Source organism: Balaenoptera acutorostrata, chromosome 8 (genome assembly GCF_949987535.1).
Source record: "Balaenoptera acutorostrata chromosome 8, mBalAcu1.1, whole genome shotgun sequence".
Classification (NCBI taxonomy): Eukaryota; Metazoa; Chordata; class Mammalia; order Artiodactyla; family Balaenopteridae; genus Balaenoptera; species Balaenoptera acutorostrata.
Window position 1 is genome coordinate 12,394,542 of NC_080071.1, and position 19,964 is coordinate 12,414,505.

The window sequence follows — 19,964 nt, forward strand, 5'->3', positions numbered from 1 at the left end:
AGACCAGTTGAGAGACCCTTGCAATAGGCCAGAGAAGGTATGACATCACATAACATGGGCCTCACTAGGATGAGGCCATGTGGACTGGAGAGGAATGTTCAGATATGAGCCTGTCAAAGATACGCATTAGGGAAGAGGGAGAAATCAAGGAAGACCCCAAGGTTTCCTAGCTGATGGTGGAGGGGGTGGGGAGATAGCAGATGATAGAGAAGGAATGGACAGTCTGGAAAGTGGAAGAAATGACCAGCTTGCTCTACCACATCCCTCTTTCTCTTCCTGAAAACCCTCATAGCTAGGAGCTTCTGAAACCTAATACCAAATTCAGTTTTTGAGGATTCGATCCACTAAGGGAGGAAGTGTTGAACCAGATTCTAAGCCTCCCTGAGCTCCTGCCTCTTGTATTCCTCATGAATCATAATATTTACTAGAAGGGGAACTGTACTTCCTAATTCCCATTCCAATTTGCTGTCCTCATGGAAAATTTTATTTTTGCAACACCATTAGACATTCTAAATTTGGAATTTCCCAACTCCCATCAGCATAAGTGATAGTTTTAATGTTTCTTAAATACAGTGTTTGGGCATTTAATTATATTATGCAAAATTAGTAAACAGCTATTTCAAGGCAGGGCTGATTAAACTGAATCTGCAAGGTATGGTATTTATTAGTATTGTATTTTCAGGACCAAGTGATATAGTGTCCTAGCTCTTGAAGTTGAAAGATGAGTGGTGCCTAGAAAATGATTTAACAGTGATGACGGCTGGTGTTTAATGAAACATTTGTTTTGATGATTTCTTGTAGAACTGATTAGACCCCTGAGGGGATGGCTGAGAGAGAGAGACACGTGTACTCTCCTTTTTTCCTTTCCATCACTCACATAGCCCCACGGATGCTCCTCACCCATTCTAGAATTTTTGCTCTTTTTTGCATTGCTAGATGTCCTGTCAGCTCAAAGAGTTGCTGACCAGGGAGAAACCCAGCACTGCAGATGCTGTAGATGAAGATGGTTGTAGATAAGGGACCGAGGGATTGTGGAGGGAAGATGATGAATGGAAATGTTGAAAATAAAATACATCTTTCTGCTGGTCCTTCAGCTAAAGCCACGGTGTCTTTTTAGTGTTCACCCTTCTGTCATGTGATGAGATGCCTACAGAGTCCCATGCCTACCGTGCTGCTATGTTAATTTCTTCAGGTTTCTTTGTAAAAATAAGGTGTCCGTGGCAATATATTCTAAAATCTTTCTCATCCTCTGTATTCCTCTCCCTATTTGTATGCCTTTTCTTATTTTTAAGGAATTCAGAGTGAAAATATATTTGTTACTGGATGGTTTCTGGTCTATGAAATCTGCCTTCATTCCAGATGTTTATCTGTAACAGGATTCCACAGCCAGGCTGTTGTTCCAGAGACTGACTGGTGAGGTAGCAGTTTGAGGCCTGATTTAAGACTTTTGGTAAGATTTCACCAGACCATGTCTCAAGATCATCACCAGAGACTTTCTTTCTGTCTGTGGCCACCTGGATATTACGTGCAAAACACTATACTAGTTTGATCATATATAAATCCCACTGGTAGCCTGCTTCGGAGAAAGTTGCTGCTCTTGGCCTATTTGCCTTTCCCAGAACTCCTATGAATATCTTAAAATATGGATATCCTGCATAGAAATGTACTTTTCAGGATGTAATAGAGGACAAATTAAAAATCTGTGAGTGTCATATGCATGACTTTTCTCCTGGTATCTCAAATTCCAGTCTGTGAATAGCCTCCCTTCCTCCCTTGGGCCTGAAGCGGGTGATGCTGTCTTGGGTTGAATATCCCGGGGCTTCAGCTCTGGGAATCATTTCTATACCTCCCAGAAACCACGGGGATCGACATAGTCTATGGTATATTTTCAACTGTGTGGTTGGGTCTTTGGTTATTTTGGAATCAATACATTTTTGCCTTTTTCTGCTCTTTGTCATCCCTTTTCTTTTTTGCCCCTAGGATTTTTCCTTCTCTCTAGTTGTTCCTCTGTACCATTTGTGTCTGCACATCTGTGTATCATCTCCATTTCCTACTGGTAAAGGCTTTTGGTTAAATTTTCAACTATTTATATGCTCTTTGCTGAAAAAGACGTTACTTTTTGTCATTTCTGCATCTTTTCCTTTCAGGAGCTACCTGCCCTTCCCCTATTTGGTGGCACTGTCTGACCACATGGTCTCACCTCCTCTGGTACCCAGCACTGGTTGGTCCAGCCCTTTAGTCTGCACCTGATTGGCTCAGGTATGGGCATGTAACCTAAGCCAAGCCAGTCATAGGTCTTTCCAGGATTTTTGTTAGATCTTTCAGGGAAGTGGCCCATTTTTATGCTTCCTTTGGGACTGTTCATTGTAAGGAGAGTAAAGCTTAGGACCGGCAAGTATTACCTTTGTTACATCAGGGGGGAATCTCCCTCAGAATGAAGCCAACACAGAGAAAAGCAAAGCCAGGAGAGAGAGGGCTGCATTGAGTCCTTGACATGGTTGAGCCCCAGGCTCCCAGCCACTCCTTCTCAGGTACATGGGCCAATAAGTTCCCTTTTCTGTGTAAGCTACTTTGAGTTTCTGTCCCAGCACCTAAAAGATTTCTGACTAAACCACAAACACGAAATGCCAGTTGTAAGTCAAGAAATGCCACCTTAAACAAGAGAAGGTCTCATAGCCTATGACTAGAAATATAATTTCACATATATTTAGTAACGAACTGTGAATGAGAGGGACTAGATTCTTTCTTACCCTCCAGAAGGTGGGGACAACAAGCCCAGGTGTCCCTAGTTATACCCGGTCCTGCTGAGTGCTTTTCACCAGTGCTCAGAAACAGGTCGCTCGAACGGGTCCCTAGCATCTTTGCTCCTCATCATGCTGCCTCACCACTTTTTTTTAAAGCCCCAAGGTTCTGTCCCCCTCAAGGTCACTGCCTCAAACACCAGTCTGGCCCTTGAGAGGCAGAATGGAGGCTGTTCTTCCCTTTCCCATTCCTTTTCAAGCCTGAGAGAAGGTCCTTCTCTTGATCTGGACACAACTGTGAGCAGAGCCTACCTTACCAGCGTGTGGGTTGGCTACACTCATAGCCCACAGGCCCAGCGTGGAGGGGCCAGGCCACTCCGAGTTCTCGAGGTGTGTCCAGCCCTCAGAGCCAAGGCCCAGGGAAAGCATGCAATTTCTAGTTCCTCCCGTCTAAGGCCTGCCTCTCCAAGCCTTATTTCCTGTTCCAGAAGCAACTTAGATCATTGACGGAGGCAATGCCGTCTCCATGTGGGGAAAGCCTACGCCACCCACAAGAGCAAGGTCTTGCTCACTGGCCCCAGTGGGCTCATGACTCAGGACGTACCGACCAACACCAGCGCCTGCAGCCTTCAGTGACACCTTGTGTGGGACAGTGCCAGTCCAGTCCAGTCATTTCTGTTGAATTGCTTCCTCCGGTGCCTTTCTCCCAGTAAGAGGTGGAGATCACCCCTTAACATATACTACAGTCTTCATGCTGCCTAGTTAAGACACACTCCTTAACACTGCCTGGAATTGAGTTCGAAGAAAAAGAAAGAGGGTGCAGTGTAGAGAGTAAAGGGAATGTGTGTCGGGAAGTAAGTATGGTCGTCAGGGAAGGGGTATCTAAACAGGAGACATCAAAGCTGGTTCCTGAGGGAGTAGAAGGAGCCAGGAAGAGAAAACATTTTGTTCCCAGAAGTGCAAGAGACTCAAGATTTTCAAAAAGGTGAAGGGAAGCCGTGTACAGTGGGAGAGAGAGAGAATGGTAGCGAGGTAGCAGGAGTCACATCATGCAGACAGTTTACAGATGTTTGAATTTTATTCTAAATGCAATGAGAAGCCATTGAAGAGTTCTACATGGGTCAGATACTTAATCACATTCATGCATTTAAAAGACTAGTTTGGTTTCTGTAGGGAGAATGGATTAGAGGAGGCAACATGGTAAAGAAGGGAACCCAGTGAAGAGGCTTTTGCAGTGGTTCAAGTCAAAGATGATGGTGGCTTGGCCAGGGTGGTGAAATAGAGATGGAGAGATGGAGACTGATTTGAGATATTTTGGAGGCAAAAGAGATATTTTATTGATTATTTGTTGTAGGGGGTGTGGGAAAGTGGCATCAAGAATGATTCCTATGTCTCCAATGGTGGTACCATTTATTAAGAGGGAGAAGACCAGGGGAGGAAAAGTTTTTGAAAAGAGGGGGTAGGAATCAAAAGTTCAGTTTTAAGGAGGACAATTTTGAGATACAAGAGATTCACGTGGAGACATCATATAGGTTGGTGAACGGGCCAGAGCACATTTCAGAGCCTGGAGATTATTTGGGAAACCTCAGCATGTTGGTGACATTTAAGCCATGCAATGGGATGAGATCACCTGAGGACAAGGCCCTGGATTAAGCCTTAGGAACTCCAATAATTCGTGGTGAGGTAAAGGAAGAGAAGTTGGCAAAACAGACTATGGAGAAGCTGCTAAGGAGGAAAACCTGGAGAACTCAGGATCCGAAAGGCCAGCAAAGGAATATCTTCAGATGAAGGAGAGCTTAGCTGTGAGATCTAGAAGAAGAGCTCAGAGAAGTGAGCACTGGGTTTTGTCACATGCAGGTGATGGGTGGCCTTGCCAAGGGTTCTTTTTGGTGGAATAGAAGAGACAGAAGTCAGATTGGGTTGAGGAGTGAAGGGGAGAGGAGGAAGTCGAGACAGCAAAGGTGGAGAATTAATTCAGGGACTTGGTAAAGGGAAGTAGGGAAAAGGGAGTAGACACTGGAAAAAAAAAGTGGGGCCTGAAGTGTTTTCATTTTCTTAGATAGGAAGTACTAGATAGTATTTACTGATAGGAATTAAGGAATTAGGGGAAAAGTAAATAAGGACTCAGGAGATTGAGAATGACAAAGAGAATGAAGTTCTTAAGAAGGGATAAAGTCAACAGTAGTGCTTTTCAAATGTTCGTGTACGTGGGCCTGTAAGCCCCCCAGGAAGCTTGTGAAATGGCAGATTCTGATTCATCGGGTCTGGCGGGGTCGGGGAGGAGGGTGGGAGGGCTGAGATTTTGCATTTCTAACAGTTTCCCAGGTGATACTGATGATGCTGGTCCAAAGACCACTTTGAGTAACAAGGGTGGAGCAAAAAGGGATATGCTTTTAAATGAAAAAATGGAGAAGAGAAAGGAGGGCATACAAGCCATCTCCGAGAGGGGAAAAGTAAGCCCTAAAGAAATGTAGTTAAATTTTTGTGCAGAGTTGAGGGCCCATTTGAGGTTTGCAAGTATGAACCTAATGTGAAACCAGTCTACAACATTTCGTAGCTTGGCTGCCCACAAGGAGAGGGAGATGGTTGGATTTCTCTACTGTTGGGGTCTTGCCAATTGAGTATGAGAGTGGGAGTAGGGGTTAGAGAGGAAGGTCTTTTCCAAACTGATTGTAAGGATGATCATGGAATCTAAGCTGGACAAGAATGGAAGGGGACTTATTGTTCCTGCCAAATGTATGTCAGTTGTGACGGCAACGTTAATTTCTGTGAAGAGACATGTCAAGGTCATTGTGGAAAAAAAAATACTGGCTCATTATACAAGCACATGCTATTGTCTTAAAAAACACTGATTCTAATTGAGAAATGAGAGGTATCAAATAGCTATGGATTTTCTGTGATTCCTGTGTATTAGCTAAGAATGTGTTTGGCTGTAAGAAGAGATGACTCAAAGAATAGTAGCCTAAATAGCATCTATGATAACAAGAAAGGTAGAGGTAGAACCATTGTTCTTTTTAACTGCTCAGCAATGTCATTTTGGATCCAATTTCTTTGTATCCTTTTTGTCCTCATAGTTATTTCCTCCTGCTTACAAGATGGCTGCTGCTGCTCTAGACAGCCCTTCCACATTCATATCAGGAAGAAAGGAGGAGACGATACTGCCAACTGCAATTGTCCTTTTTTATCAGAAATGCAAAATCTTTCCCAGAAACCCCCTAGCAGACTTTCACTTACATTGTATTGGCCAGAATCTCATCATATGTCCATTATGCAAGGGAAGTGGGTAAAATGAGTATTTAGCTTTCCTACTTTCCATGATAGAGGTTGACAAGGGATAAAGGTGTTGGGAATGGGTATTGGTTCAGCCCACCTATAATATCTGTCTCATTGAGAGCTGGCTGGAGACCTTATCAAAGTATCTCTGTTTTAGAGCAGTCAGTCCACCAGTAATATCCTATTATGTTAAATGTACTGTGCTCAATAATAAAGAACTGTCTTCTCTTACACTTGGTTCTCTTTCTAGTCTTAGATGGCATGAAGGTCTGTGTTTGAGCAGGAATATGGAATATACTGTTCCAATAACAGAGACCTGTTATTCTCTGGGCCTGCAGTAACTCTTAACTGGCTCATATTCCCAAGATAATTCATTGGTTGCTTAGGGGAAAGAAAATAAAGAATGACAATGTTCAATAAATGTTTGCCAAATTAAGAAAGATGGAAGAGTATGAATTACAGAGGCCCCAAAGATCTATCTACTGAAATATCACTCTGTCATCATTCCTTTCCAAATAACAGACTGTACATTTATTTGGACTAAAATTCAAATGTTATATACGTTAATTTGTAAGTCCCAGGCTTCACACAGTGATGGTTGTACATGTGTCACATTTGTAGTAATAGCTCGATTCTCGATGCTCCAAAGCCCCTGCCTGCCTAATCGGCAAGATATCTGATCTCTTCCCACGACCCTCTCTCCCCTCGTGTCCCCAGATGTCATTAGCCTTTCTCATGTATACATTGTCCACAGTCCTTTACTGAGTTCCAGAAAGGAGACAGATAGACTTTGAAAGCTCTAGGAGCAGAAACTTCTCTGTTGCAGCATAGATAATAAACCCCAAAGACAGTGTACATAAAGCAAATATGCCTAAAGCACAGATTCAGGAGCCAAATTGCCTGGGTTCTAATCTCAGCTCTGCCACTTGTTAGATATGTGACCTCGGCCAATTACTTAATCTCTATGTGCCTCAGTTTCCCCATCTGTAAATTGGAAATAATAATCATATCTTTCCTAGAGTGCTGTTTCGATGATTGAATGACTAAATACATATAAAGAGCTTAGAGCTGTGCCTGGCACTAAATAAATACTATAGAAGTGTTTGTTCTTATTATTATTACTACTACTACTACTGCTACTAATACTACTGTCCTTATGTATATTTTTAATAACCAGCTAGTGCCTCGCACCTTGGACACTAGAAACATTCAATAAATATCTGTTGAGATGTGTTTTGAAGGAAGGAAGATGAGGGCAGTTAGATGGTGGGTGATAAGACTTGTGGTGTCTATTAAAAGTGATGCTAATTTTTAGCTCAAGAAACCAGAAAGAATAAGAAACTGTACACGACTGCCTTAGAGAGAATATCTTCTTGCCCTCTAACTTAGATGTCAGCCCTCTGTATCCAAAAAAATGAAATCCTGTGATGCCACTTCCTAGATTATTAAAACCCCCTGGAATGGTGACTTTCATGCCTCCAACCCCACACCTGTTTGGAAGCTCATATGGGCTGCTCCCGAGGAGAGAGACCCACTGTCAGCTGTTTTATATATTGTGGTTTCATTGCTTCAAAAGGTTTTTTACAAAAAAAATGTCACCGCACTAGATGAATCAAGAAAAGAGCATATGCAGCTGCTTTTCAGGGTTTCTTGTTTGGCTGACCCAGACCCAGCACCTCATGCATTTCCTGGTGGGTCTGAGTAGAGCTCTGTGTGAATTGCCCTCTGAATCAAAAACCAAGCAAATAACATGCTTGTCTAAAGACCTTTCTTCCTGCCCTCTCCTCGCTTTTTGTTCCTTACTGTCCTTTTGTGCACCAGTTATGCTATGCATTTTCTTTTTCTGTTTTTATGGCTGCTGGGGTTGCTTTCAGAAGGATACCCTAAGATGGCAGAGAAATTAATGCATCAAGGGATTTCAAGCAGAAAAATCCATCTGACCTGGTGACAGTTGGTAAGCATTAGAGAAAATCTCACTCACTGGAGAACCATAAGTTTGGCAATTTCATTTCGGCTTACTTTGCTGCCCTTCCCAAAGCTCCGGGTTCAAAGAGAAGAGGAGGAAGCAACTTCACTGAATTTGGTCAGAGAGAGAACTTTGAAGCCCACAGCAAAGCTGTCCAGAGCAAAGGAACTGTTAGAAAAATATCTCGTTGTTGGTCCAAATCCGACTTCTTGATGCCCTGTTGCATTTTAATGAAAACTTGAAGCCACGTCCCCGACTTCCTTTTCAGCTGATGGATGGGGAGTACTGCTTCTGAAGAAGGCACACATTCTTTCTGCCTTTTTCTCCTTCTAGCTGCTTTATTGGATGCTTTAGCTCAACCACTTATCATTGTTTTGTGATGAAGGCTGCATACCAGCTCATCTCGGAGTAGTTTGTGTTCTTCCACAGGGGCAGGGCCGAGGAAGAATATCTTTTTCAAGAGAGGAAAAGTGGAATTTGTCAGTGATGCAAACCAGACAGGAAGGGAAGGAAGGAGACTCTGGTTTTTCACAAAAGGATTCTAAGATGCTGAAAAGTGAGCCCGACAGATTCAGTCAGCAGCTGAGGTCATCTGCCGGCAATTCAGTGATCTGGACTCCAATCACAGAGCTGATAGGACCAGGGGCCTGTGTGGGGCTGTGCACTTTTCTGTGCTTTGAAGGTCATGACAGACACTAAGGGTTTCATCAGGCAGAGTGAGGCAGCCTCTCTCTCAGGAAGACCTTTGACCTGAGTCTTGTTCTTTGTGTGGTTAGTCTTCCACCTGCCCCAAATTTAACTCTTCCATACAGGCCTGTGAAATGGTTCTATCCTTCTTAAGCGGATCAATCCCATTTAAGAACTCAAGTTAGAACTAAAGCAGTTCCATTGCTATGCGAAAGTCCATTTTAGCGTTGCTGTCCTGTGATGTCACCATCTCTCTGGGGGTATTGCACTTTCCTGACCAGCGTTTTCTAAAAGGGACTTTTTTTTTTTTTTAAACACCTTTACTGAAGTATAATTGACTTACAATGTTGTGCTAGTTTCCACCATACAACAAAGTGAATCAGCCACATGTACACATATATATCCCCATATCCCCTCCCTCTTGCGTCTCCCTCCCACCCTCCCTATCCCACCCCTTCAGGTGGTCACAAAGCACCGAGCTGATCTCCCTGTGCCATGCAGCTGCTTCCCACTAGCTATCTATTTTACATTTGGTAGCATATATATGTCCATGCCACTCTCTCACTTCATCTAAAAGGGACTTTTTTTTTTTTTTTTGGTTAGTTTCTGCTTTATAACAAAGTGAATCAGCTACACATATACACACGTTCCCATATCTCCTCCCTCCTGCATCTCCCTCCCTCCCACCCTCCCCATCCCACCCCCCAAGGCAGTCACAAAGCACTGAGCTGATCTCCCTGTGCTATGCGGCTGCTTCCCACCAGCTATCTATTTTACATTTGGTAGTGTATATATGTCCATGACACTCTCTCACCCTGTCACATCTCACCCCTCCCCCTCCCCATATCCTCAAGTCCATTCTTTAGTAGGTCTGTGTCTTTATTCTAAAAGGGACTTTTAAAAGAAAAAAAAAAGATTTCACAACAAATAATCTAATATTTTGCAGTACCTCTAAGGCTATATCTAGTTTTGAGGGGAAAAAACCTAAGAAGTAATGCAATTTTGTTTATTTTTGATGTGTGGTTTAAACCTAAGAGTCAAGTAATTACTGATTGTATAACTGTGTAGCTATTAGGTACATATGCCTACTTTAGTTATTATGGTATGCCAAAAAGTTTCAATACTTTTTGTTCATAAGACGTTTAAAATTTAGTTAGGGAAACAAAATAATCTCAAATAGCAATTAGCGAGAAGACAATGTGATAATTAACTGTATTTTAAACTGACAAAGTGCTAAAGAATCAAGTATAGAGAACAGAGTTGGGTAGGATGAGATGTCAATTGCATAGGATGGATTAAAAAGGCAAAAGCAGTTACAGAGGGACGACTATGGTGCCGCTTGCTAGGGAACTGAGGAGAAAGCAGCATTTAAAAAATCTCGTTCTTCGAAATAGGGTCATTTGTAGAGACGTGGATGGACCTAGAGACTGTCATACAGAGTGCAGTAAGTCAGAAAGAGAAAACCAAATATCGTATATTAACGCATATATGTGGAACCTAGAAAAATGGTACAGATGAACCTGTGTGCAAGACAGAAATAGAGACACAGATGTAGAGAACAAATGTATGGACACCAAGGGGGGAAAGCGGGGGTGGGTGGGTGGGATGAACTGGGAGATTGGGATTGACATATATACACTAATATGTATAAAATAGATATCTAATGAGTTCCCTGCTGCTGTACAGCACAGGGAACTCCACTTCACTGTACAGTAGAAACGAACACAACACTGTAAAACAACTATACCCCAATTAAAAAAAAAATCTTGTTCTTGGTTGTATTGCATTGCTCTGCAGGTAGTTTCTTATTCTTGATGTCAGATCTATTAGTTACCTTAATGTCTGGAAGAAAAGGAATATACCAATACTTCTGTAATGTGTTAGGTGGAATTTGAATGTTCCTGGGAAGGTTTACCGTGGGAAAAGAGGTGCAAATTTAAGCTTTTACAAGATTGCTTTTATCCCACTGACTAAACTCCTTCTCCTCTCTTACAAATGTTTCCTAGCTTTTCCTAAAATGTCTCACAATGTTCATGAGGACTAGTGTCAGGGGGCTTTTTTAAAAAAGTAGATTTCTGTTACATGATTTCACTTACCATCAACCATGTTACTACATTAAGTGGCATAAAGCTGGGCCCTTCATCTCCCATGCTCAAAGCCCCGAGATGTATCAACATTTCCTTTTGAGCAATAAGGCTGCTTCTTCAGCTGTTTTGCACTCTATTCATTAGGGAAGCTGAAAAAAACAAAGAGCAATATGAGTAACACGGTTAAAGGAGAATGGGGCAGCCCGTTGGAAGAGTTCTCATTAGTTAATGCTATCAACAAGACCCCCAAAGTCTTAGCTCTTACACTAGTCTTTTCTTAGACTCTGTCTCATCTCATTCCCTTTGGCACCTATTCCATCAGGGGCTTCATGGTAAGCTTGGGCTTATTGTTAAGGACCTGATAAAGGGATTTCTGTAAAATTCATGCGTGATCTTACATTTCCAATTTGTGAAGTGGAGGGGAACAAAATTGCTTGGATGCTGTTTTTCGTCTGAAACTGGTAAAGCACAAGCAGATTATTTGATGGGGTACCAGGGATCACCAGCTTTCTTTGGATCACACTATGAGAAACACTGTGCTAGTTCCATCAAGGGCATGGGCTACGTTGCCTGAAAAAGAATCAGATGGGGACTTGATGCTCTACATGAGTGGAAGAAGGAAGAAGCCTGAACCTGGAGTGTGGCTGGTTTTTCCTGAAGCTGGGCAGAGGCAGGAGGTGACTGCCATGGGGTATTCTAGAGGTGGCAGAACCTCAGATGGGAGTGACTCTGTGCCTGTGGAACTAGAAACCAAGCGGCTTAAACATGGGGGTCCCAGAAAAGGTTTCCTTGGCTGAGTTTGGTGAGGGTGTGAAGGATCGTTTGAGGGACTGTCAGCAGTGCTAGTTGTTTTTTGTGTCCTTAAAGGTTTGCGAAATAAGGGAAAAACTCCATCCCAATTGCGTTATCCTCCATTTTCCTGGATGACGCAAGCCTGGCGTTCTTGTAAGATCCAAGAGTGGTGATGAAGCCCTGATAAACAAACTTCTCATTAACCATGGTGGAGTGTTGGAAGCAGCTCTAATTTTATTTAGAAAAATTAAGAAATATAAATGCTATTGCATTCCAGATGCCATGGGGTAATTAAGATCGGTTACAAGTCTTCAACAGAAGATCACTGAAAAAAAGACCTATTTCTGTTGGGATATGGATTTCTCTGATCTTGTTTGAGAACTGGCTTCACAGGCAAAGCAAATTTAACAAGCAAAAATGCAAACCAATTAGGAATTACTAAAGCCACACTCGCATTTGGTAAAATGAAAAAAGAAAAACCGTAACTAAACTTGGATATCGTGGAATTCATCACTATTTCCAAGCAAAGGTGACAAGCAATACTGAATACGTCTCTGGAATTTCAGTCACTAAATATGGGGCATTTTAAAGACCTTTAGTGGCCATGAGCACTCTTGTGAATTTCTCACTCACATCATATCAAGTATATTAAAATGAACTGATAACCACATTTAATTAAATGCATATAGAAATGTAAGAGTTGACTTGCAGTCGCAGGTTCCCATGTTGCATTTTTAAAGATAAAAACATTCGTTTTAATTTTGTGATTTTCTTTTTAATATTTGGAACCAATCAATTTTCCCCCATACCTCTAATATTTCCACAGATCCTTGGACATTTTGAAGGCCCCACAAGATCAAACCTATGGTGCCTAATAGATTAAAGGACCTGTACAGATGGAGAGCTAGTGGTCAGATGTATGCTTTCTGTGGCAATTGACTTGTCCTGCTCCTCATAAAAACAGCAGTTTACAAGGGGCAACGGCCTTAAGCCAGTGTCAGGTTCTATCACTTAACACGGCACAGCAATCCTTTCCTCTCCAGGTGAACCGCAAACATATTTCATTTCTGTGGAAGGAATGTGTCTATAAGGAGGTTGAAAAAAAGTTTTTCTAATGATACAAGTAAATTAAACCAGTGGCTGTTTTTCATGGCTTCCAAATGCAAAGGCATTATGATTTGATCAGGTATATTTTATATGAATATGAAATTTCTCCTTGTTAATGAGCAGGTTTGGGGTAGCTTGAAACCGTGGAATATTGGCAAGAATACTGGACACAGGGAGAGAAAGATGAACTTGGTTTTACTTCTCGCACTAAGGAATTGTGTGAGCTTTACTGCATCTCTTGGCCCATGCAGGCCTCAGTTACTTCCCTTGTGTAGTGAATGATTTGGAGTGAACAGGTACTGTATTTTCTAGACTTCGGTTATTTACAAAGCACTTTCATGATTTTTGCCATATTCATGGGATATCAGGCCAGTAATTTTGTAATACTTTCATTTGTATAAACTCCACTCTTCACTTTAACAAGTATTTGAGGAGACGTCTGCTTTTGGTCAAGATGAAATAACAGGGAGCAGATTTACCCTCCTACCTGAAACAACTAAATACACGAACAAAATATACAAGCAAGAATTTTCAAGACGTTGGACATCAGGCAATGAAGGCAGTGGTACCCCAGAGAGAGGAAACAAATGCGGTGAACTCTACAATTGCCCTAGCTTATTGCCTAGAGTTTCCAGATCTTTCTAAACAATAAGCTGGGGCAATTGTAGGGTTCACTTCATTTGTTTCCAGTTGTGGTACAGGGAAGGGGAATCCCGGCAGAGCCTCGCAGTTTCCCTGGGTTGAGGAATTGGAACTGGGAGTCAGCGGAAGCCAGGGTGCTGGAGAGTGAACAGCTGTACAGAGAGAAAACTCTAGATCTGAAGGTTTCTCTCCAGTATTCAGCTGAGTACTGATCATGCATGCAGGTGAGGAAACTATCAAGTCTGGGGAAAGAACCATCTGAAAGTATTAGAGGGAACAATCAGCGGGGATCATAAAGGGCAGGAAATAGTGCCTATTCTCACCACGTAGGTCTCGTAATTCACAGGGCATCAGGTATACAGAAGGGTATTGCCTCAACAGTGGGAAAAGTTAGTCCTAGACTAAACTCTACTCTGGTCTCATCTAACAAAGGTTAAAAGGAAGACCTGAGAGGATCATTCTGTTTCCAGGTAACCCAACTGCATCCCAGAACAAAGTTCAAGAATATTTATTTAAAAAGAAATTATGGGGCTTCCCTGGTGGCGCAGTGGTTGAGAATCTGCCTGCCAATGCAGGGAACACGGGTTCGAGCCCTGGTCTGGAAAGATCCCACATGCTGCGGAGCAACTGGGCCCGTGAGCCACGATTACTGAGCCTGCGCGTCTGGATCCTGTGCTCTGCAACAGGGGAGGTCGCGATGGTGAGAGGTCCGCGCACAGCGATGAGGAGTGGCCCCCGCTTGCCGCAGCTGGAGAAAGCCCTCGCACAGAAACGAAGACCCAACACAGCCATAAATAAATAAATAAATAAATAAATAAATAATTTTAAAAAGTTACTTAAAAAAAGAAAAAAATAGAGGATACCTAGTAAAATTTGAATTTCAGAAAACAGCAAAGAACTTTAAAAAAAAAAAAAAAGAAATTATGGCCAGAACCAAAGAGAGTAAAATTCCAATTTATGGTATCCAGTCAAAAATTACCAGGAATGCAAAGAAGCATAATGAAGAGGAAAAAATAGATCAATCAAAACCAATCCAGAACTGACACAATTACAGAATTTGTTCACAAGGATATTAAATCAGTTATTATAACCGTATTCCATATGTTCAAAATGCTAGAGGAAAAACTAAAGATTGTAAGTAGAGAAGTGAAACATGAAAAAGATGCAAATTGAACTCCTAGAGATGAAAACTACAATGGCTGAGGTGAGAAATGTACTGGGAAGGACTAATGTCATATTGGACATTATAGAAGAAATGACTAATGAACCTGAAGACAAAGAGACAGAAGCCACTCTGAATGAAACATAGAGGGGGAAAAAAGGATTAAAGTAGTGAACAGAGCTTCAGGGGGCTGTGGGAACACTTCAAGCTGTCTAGCTATTATAGTCCCTGAAGGGCAGGGGAGGAGACAAAAAAATATTTGAAGGGATAATGGACGAGAATTTTCCAAATTTTGTGAAAACTATAAAGCCACAAATGCAAGGAGCTCAAAGAATCAAAAGCACAAGAAACAGAAATAGAACTACTCTAAGGCACATAATAATCAAAATGGTCAAAACCAGTGATAAAGATAAAATCTTAGAAACAGCCAGGGAATAAAGACACATTACATACAGAGGATCAAGGATAAGATGACAATGAATTTCTCATGGGAAAAATTCAAGTGAGAAGACAGTGGAGAAATATACTTAAAGTGCTAAAAGAAAAACCGTCTACTTTGAATTCTCTATATGACAAAAATATCTTTCAAAAAATAGTTTTCTTTTAGACATGCAAAGATGGGAAAGAATTCATCACCAGTAGAACCACCGTACAAAAAATATTATAGGAAGTCTTTTAGACAGAAGGAAAATGATATTAGGTAGAACTACGGATCTACACAAAGGAATGAAGAGCACCAAAAATGGTAGCTACATGGGTTAAGTATATAATGTTTTTTTCTTATTATTTATATATTTTTAATGAATAATTGACTCAACAAAAATAGCATAATGTGGGGTTTTTAATACAGGTAAAAGTACAATATATGACAACAATAGCCCAAAGCCTGGGAGGGGGAAAAAAATAAAACTGCTTTTGTTAATGTTCTTATACATAAAATAGTATTATATCGATTCAAGGTGGACTTTGATAAGTGAAAGATGTATGCTATGAACCCTAAAGAAACCTTCAAAAAATGAAACAAGGGAATATATCTAAATAAGCGAAGAGGAAAGATAAAGTGGTATCATAACAAATAATCTGGGCTTCCCTGGTGGCGCAGTGGTTAGGAATCCGCCTGCTAATGCAGGGGACACGGGTTCATGCCCCGGTCCAGGAAGATCCCACATGCCGTGGAGCAACTGGGCCTGTGAGCCACAACTACTGAGCCTGTGCGTCTGGAGCCTGTGCTCTGCAACGGGAGAGGCCGCGACAGTGAGAGGTCTGCACACCACGATGAAGAGTGGCCCCCGCTCGCCGCAACTGGAGAAAGCCCTTGCACAGAAACGAAGACCCAACATAGCCAAAAATAAATAAATAAATAAATAAATTTATTTTAAAAAAATGCTGAATACAGTTTAAAAAAAGAAACAAATAATCTGAGAGAAGGCAGAAAAGAAGAAAAAGGAAAAAGGGACAAATAGAAAGCAAATAGCAAGTTTATAGATTTTAAACCTAACCATATCAATAATCAACTTAAATAAAAATAAACTAAACATCCCAATTAAAAGGTAGAGATGATCAGATTGGATAAAACAAACAAGACCCAACTATATGCTGTCTGTAAGAAAACCACTTTAAAGATAAAGACACTAATGGGTTAAAAGTAAAAGGGTGAACAAAGATATGCCATATTAATTATAAGAAAGCTGGACTGGCTGTATTAATATTAGACAAAGTAGGTATCACAACAGAGAATATTATCAGGGATTTTTTTAGAAGTCCATTTCATACTGATAAAAGGGTCAATTCAACAAGAGACTATATCAACTCTAAACATTTATACACCTAATAACAAAGCTTCAAAACACATGAAGCCAAAACTGATAGAACCACAAGGAGAAATAGAAAAACCCACAACTGTGGTTGCAGATTTCACCATCCTTCTCTCAGTAATTGATAGATCAAGCGAGCAGAAAATCAGCCATAAAACTTGAACACCACTCCCAACCCAAATGACCTGACTGACGTTTACAGAACACTCCACCCATCTACAGCAGAATACACATTCTTCTCAAGGGCACACAGAACATTTGCCAACAGAGATCGTATTCTGGGTATAACGCAAATCTCAATAAATTAAGAAGGATTCAAGTCACACACAGTGTATTCTCTGACCACAAAGGAATTAAAATAGAAATCAAAACCAGGTATTGATAACCCTGGTATTATCTGGATAGCCAGCCAATCTCCAAATATTTGGAAAATAAATAACATGCTTCTTTGTTACCCATGGATCAAAGAAGAATTCAAAAGGGAAATTACAAAGTACTTTGAACTGAATGAAAATGAACACAACATATCAGAATTTGTACAATTCCACTAAGGCAGAACTTAAGAGGAACTTTATAGCACTAAACCCCTATATTAGAACAGAAGAAAGATCTCAAATCAACAACTTCAGCTTCTACCTAAGAAACTAGAAAAGGAAGAGGGAATTAAACCCAAAATAAGCAGAAGAAAGGATTGGGCTTTATTCTGGCTACAGTTAGCTGTGTGACCTGGGCCAGCATTGTTCTTTCTGGTCCTGCCTGGTTTCATCACTTGACAGATGAGGACTGTAAATAATAACAGTGTTCACCAAATGCTGGGTCTGCCGCATAGGAATCATAAGGGAGCCTGTTAGAAACACTAATTTCTAAGCCCTGACCCAGATCTAGGGAATCAAAATTTCTGGGTAGGGCCTGAGAACCTGTGCGTTTTAAACACAGAAGTGATAGGAATGTCCGGAGTGGTAGGACCAGTGTCCTCATCGGTGGCATTCTGTTCAGTGACATGACTTCTGAGGGGATGCCAGCCAGGAAGGCTCAGCCCTAGACAGGAGTCTCTCAGCTTCAGCGTGATCCCTGCCCCGTAACTCAAGCAGCCAAGTCATCATGGGGAACATAAAGGCCTGGACAAGAGAATATTAGCAATGACCGGGATGGACTAACGGTAGAGCTCTTCCATTCATCTTATAACGTTACAGAAGCCTCAGCTTCCTTGGTATTCAGTAGGTGAAGGAGTCTGATTATGATCAAGGTCGGCTTCCCAGCCCTTCTAGCTTAGGGTATGATTTAATTTGTTTCATTTTCATTTTATTTGTGCCTATTTCTGTTCCATAATTTATTTCTTTAATCGTCAATGCCTTTATCTCTTTGAACAACCTCAACAAATTTATGCTGACATCTTTTCAGACGATTCTCTAAGATGCGTTTCATTTGGAGTGAACTATTCTTCCAAGTCTTTTGTTTCTTGGCTGTCCTGCGAGAAATTAGCCTTTCTTCCTCTGTTTTGGAATTTTGGTTTGCAGGCTTATTTTGAGTATTCCCTCCAAATTTTTCCCTTCCTGACAGGTTGACTGCCTAGCCCAGCCCTCCTATTCCTAAACCAGAACCAGGTTTTACAGTTGAGCGTAGGATGTACTGCCCCTAGGGGCCATCGAGGGGTATGGCCGATCCATTTACAGAGTGGGTAGTTGGCTCAGTTCCTGAGAGTAACACATTGTCTTTGTGCCTTGTCTCCCCAGGCTTAGAGTTCTTCATCTGAAGCCATAGTCCCAGCAGAGTGAAAGCACTGTCTGCCTCTGGCATCAAACAGGAAGCCTGGCCCTGCTCCACGTCTCATTCACATTTAGAACCCCTTGTCCCACAGGGATCAAGCTCCCAGTCACTGGTGCCTACTTCCAGAGCCCAGACAACCCAGTTTGTGTTTTCCCTTTATGCCTGGTCCACGAGATCTTATCTTATACCAGAGCCTGGTTGGGTCTTCCTGGTTTCTTCCCTGCCTCCCTCCCTTCCTTCTTCTTTCTTTCTCTCTCTTTCTCTGTCTCTTTCTTCCTGCCTTTTAAGTATTTCATCTGTCATTGCTATGCGTTCAGAGTAGGAAGGTGAACTCACTGCCTCTTGATCATGATAAAAATCTGAATTAATTCATTTGAAAATGGTAAAGAAATGATATTTTTTCCAACCCCAAGTCTCCGGAGTAAGATCCACACCCCCTATCATGACTGACTCCTATTTACTCTTCCACTTGACAGAGCCTGAGCATTTAAATCTTCTATTAATGCTTGTGGTATGTTATACAAGTTGGTACTTATTGATTTGTTAGAAATGTTATGTGTGTGCATGTCCTGTTCTCCAAGATAATCTGCTAACCGCCTAACAGAAGAGACCATGATTTATCATTAAAGTATTAACCAAAATGACACATTTTCTAATAGCCACACACAGAAAACCTCAATAAACACCAATTACCACACTGATTTACCCCACCCATCTCAAATCTCCTTAATTCCTCCATCGACTGTATCATGACACAGCAAAAATACTTATATATCCCAAAATAATGTTGAAATACAAAAATGGACAGCTATATTCAATATATCAATACAAATATGTGCACATTTGATATTTTCAGGTTTTTCCTTTCTTGCTATGTGCTTTGAGAGTTAGTGCCTCCTGATCTTTCAACTTGGAAACATTGCATAGTTGTCTACTATCCATTTTCCAGTGAGACGGAGACAGAAAAATTCCCAGTGAGATGGAGAGAGAAAAGGGCCTCCAGCCCTGCCCATCAGGAAATCAGCTACCTGTGACCAGAGAGCGAGTACATTCTTTCTCCAGGCAGGTGTTAACCCACCCCAGCTAGTTAAGAGCCTGCAGGGCTTCTACTTTGGGGAGATAAAGAGGCAGTCTGTGTGGGGTCCCTTCTCCTCCCCCACAGAGCCATTTGTTCTTGGGGATACACACCCTCCAGGAATCTTTCAATGCTCTTCAAACCATGGGCACGCACAATGCACCTGACCTTGTTCAAAGGCAGGGGCTGCACTGCCCCAGGCAAAGAGTAAAGAAATACAGAAAATTACATCTCTTTCCTGTCTCTTTCACTCTGTTGTAAAAGGAAAGACTCCCGTGTCTGTGGACCAAAACACTTATTAGTTCTCCTTTTTCTTCTTTCCACTCTGTAATGCACACCATCAGCTGTTAATGATTCAGCAATAGGAATCTTCACTTTGATAAGATGCAGCCAGTGGGAAAAAAACCACAAAACTTTGTATCCTCTACACTTTAGATCATTCATTTACCTCTGGGAAGAATGTTCTTTATGCCCCTTCATTGAATCAGGCATGGACTTTGTGCGAAACATGTTTTATCCTGTAGAAAGGCTCTTTGGAGAGTGGCATTTACTCAAAGGGAACAAATGCCTGCAGGGTGTTCTTACCGAGGCGGGGGTGGGTGGTGACAAGGTGTGACATCTGCAGAAGAAATATAGTCAAGCACTTGAGCCACCCTGTAGTTCCCAATAGACACAGGGCTCACTCACAAAACAACAGTAGAAATTTGGCTTATGTTTGAAAGGCTATTTACTCAGAACTCTACCCACCTGATGGTACTGGCATTTTAACTATAAAATAGGGAAAGGGACGTGAAATCTGTGTGAGGCCACTGCTGCCAACACACACTCCTGCACACATGGGCGATCCCTGG

At 41.6% G+C, this 19,964-nt stretch overlaps 1 long non-coding RNA gene across 3 annotated transcripts in view; it reads right to left on the bottom strand.

The window, feature by feature from the left end:
* The window catches only part of LOC103005097 (uncharacterized), a 228,767-nt gene that overhangs the window by 199,392 nt on the left and 9,411 nt on the right, over positions 1-19,964 (bottom strand). For all 3 annotated transcript variants that reach the window (XR_451074.2, XR_009009113.1, XR_003623478.2), the window contains exon 2: positions 10,764-10,903. This is a non-coding gene — a long non-coding RNA (uncharacterized LOC103005097). The remainder of the gene's footprint in view (positions 1-10,763; positions 10,904-19,964) is intronic.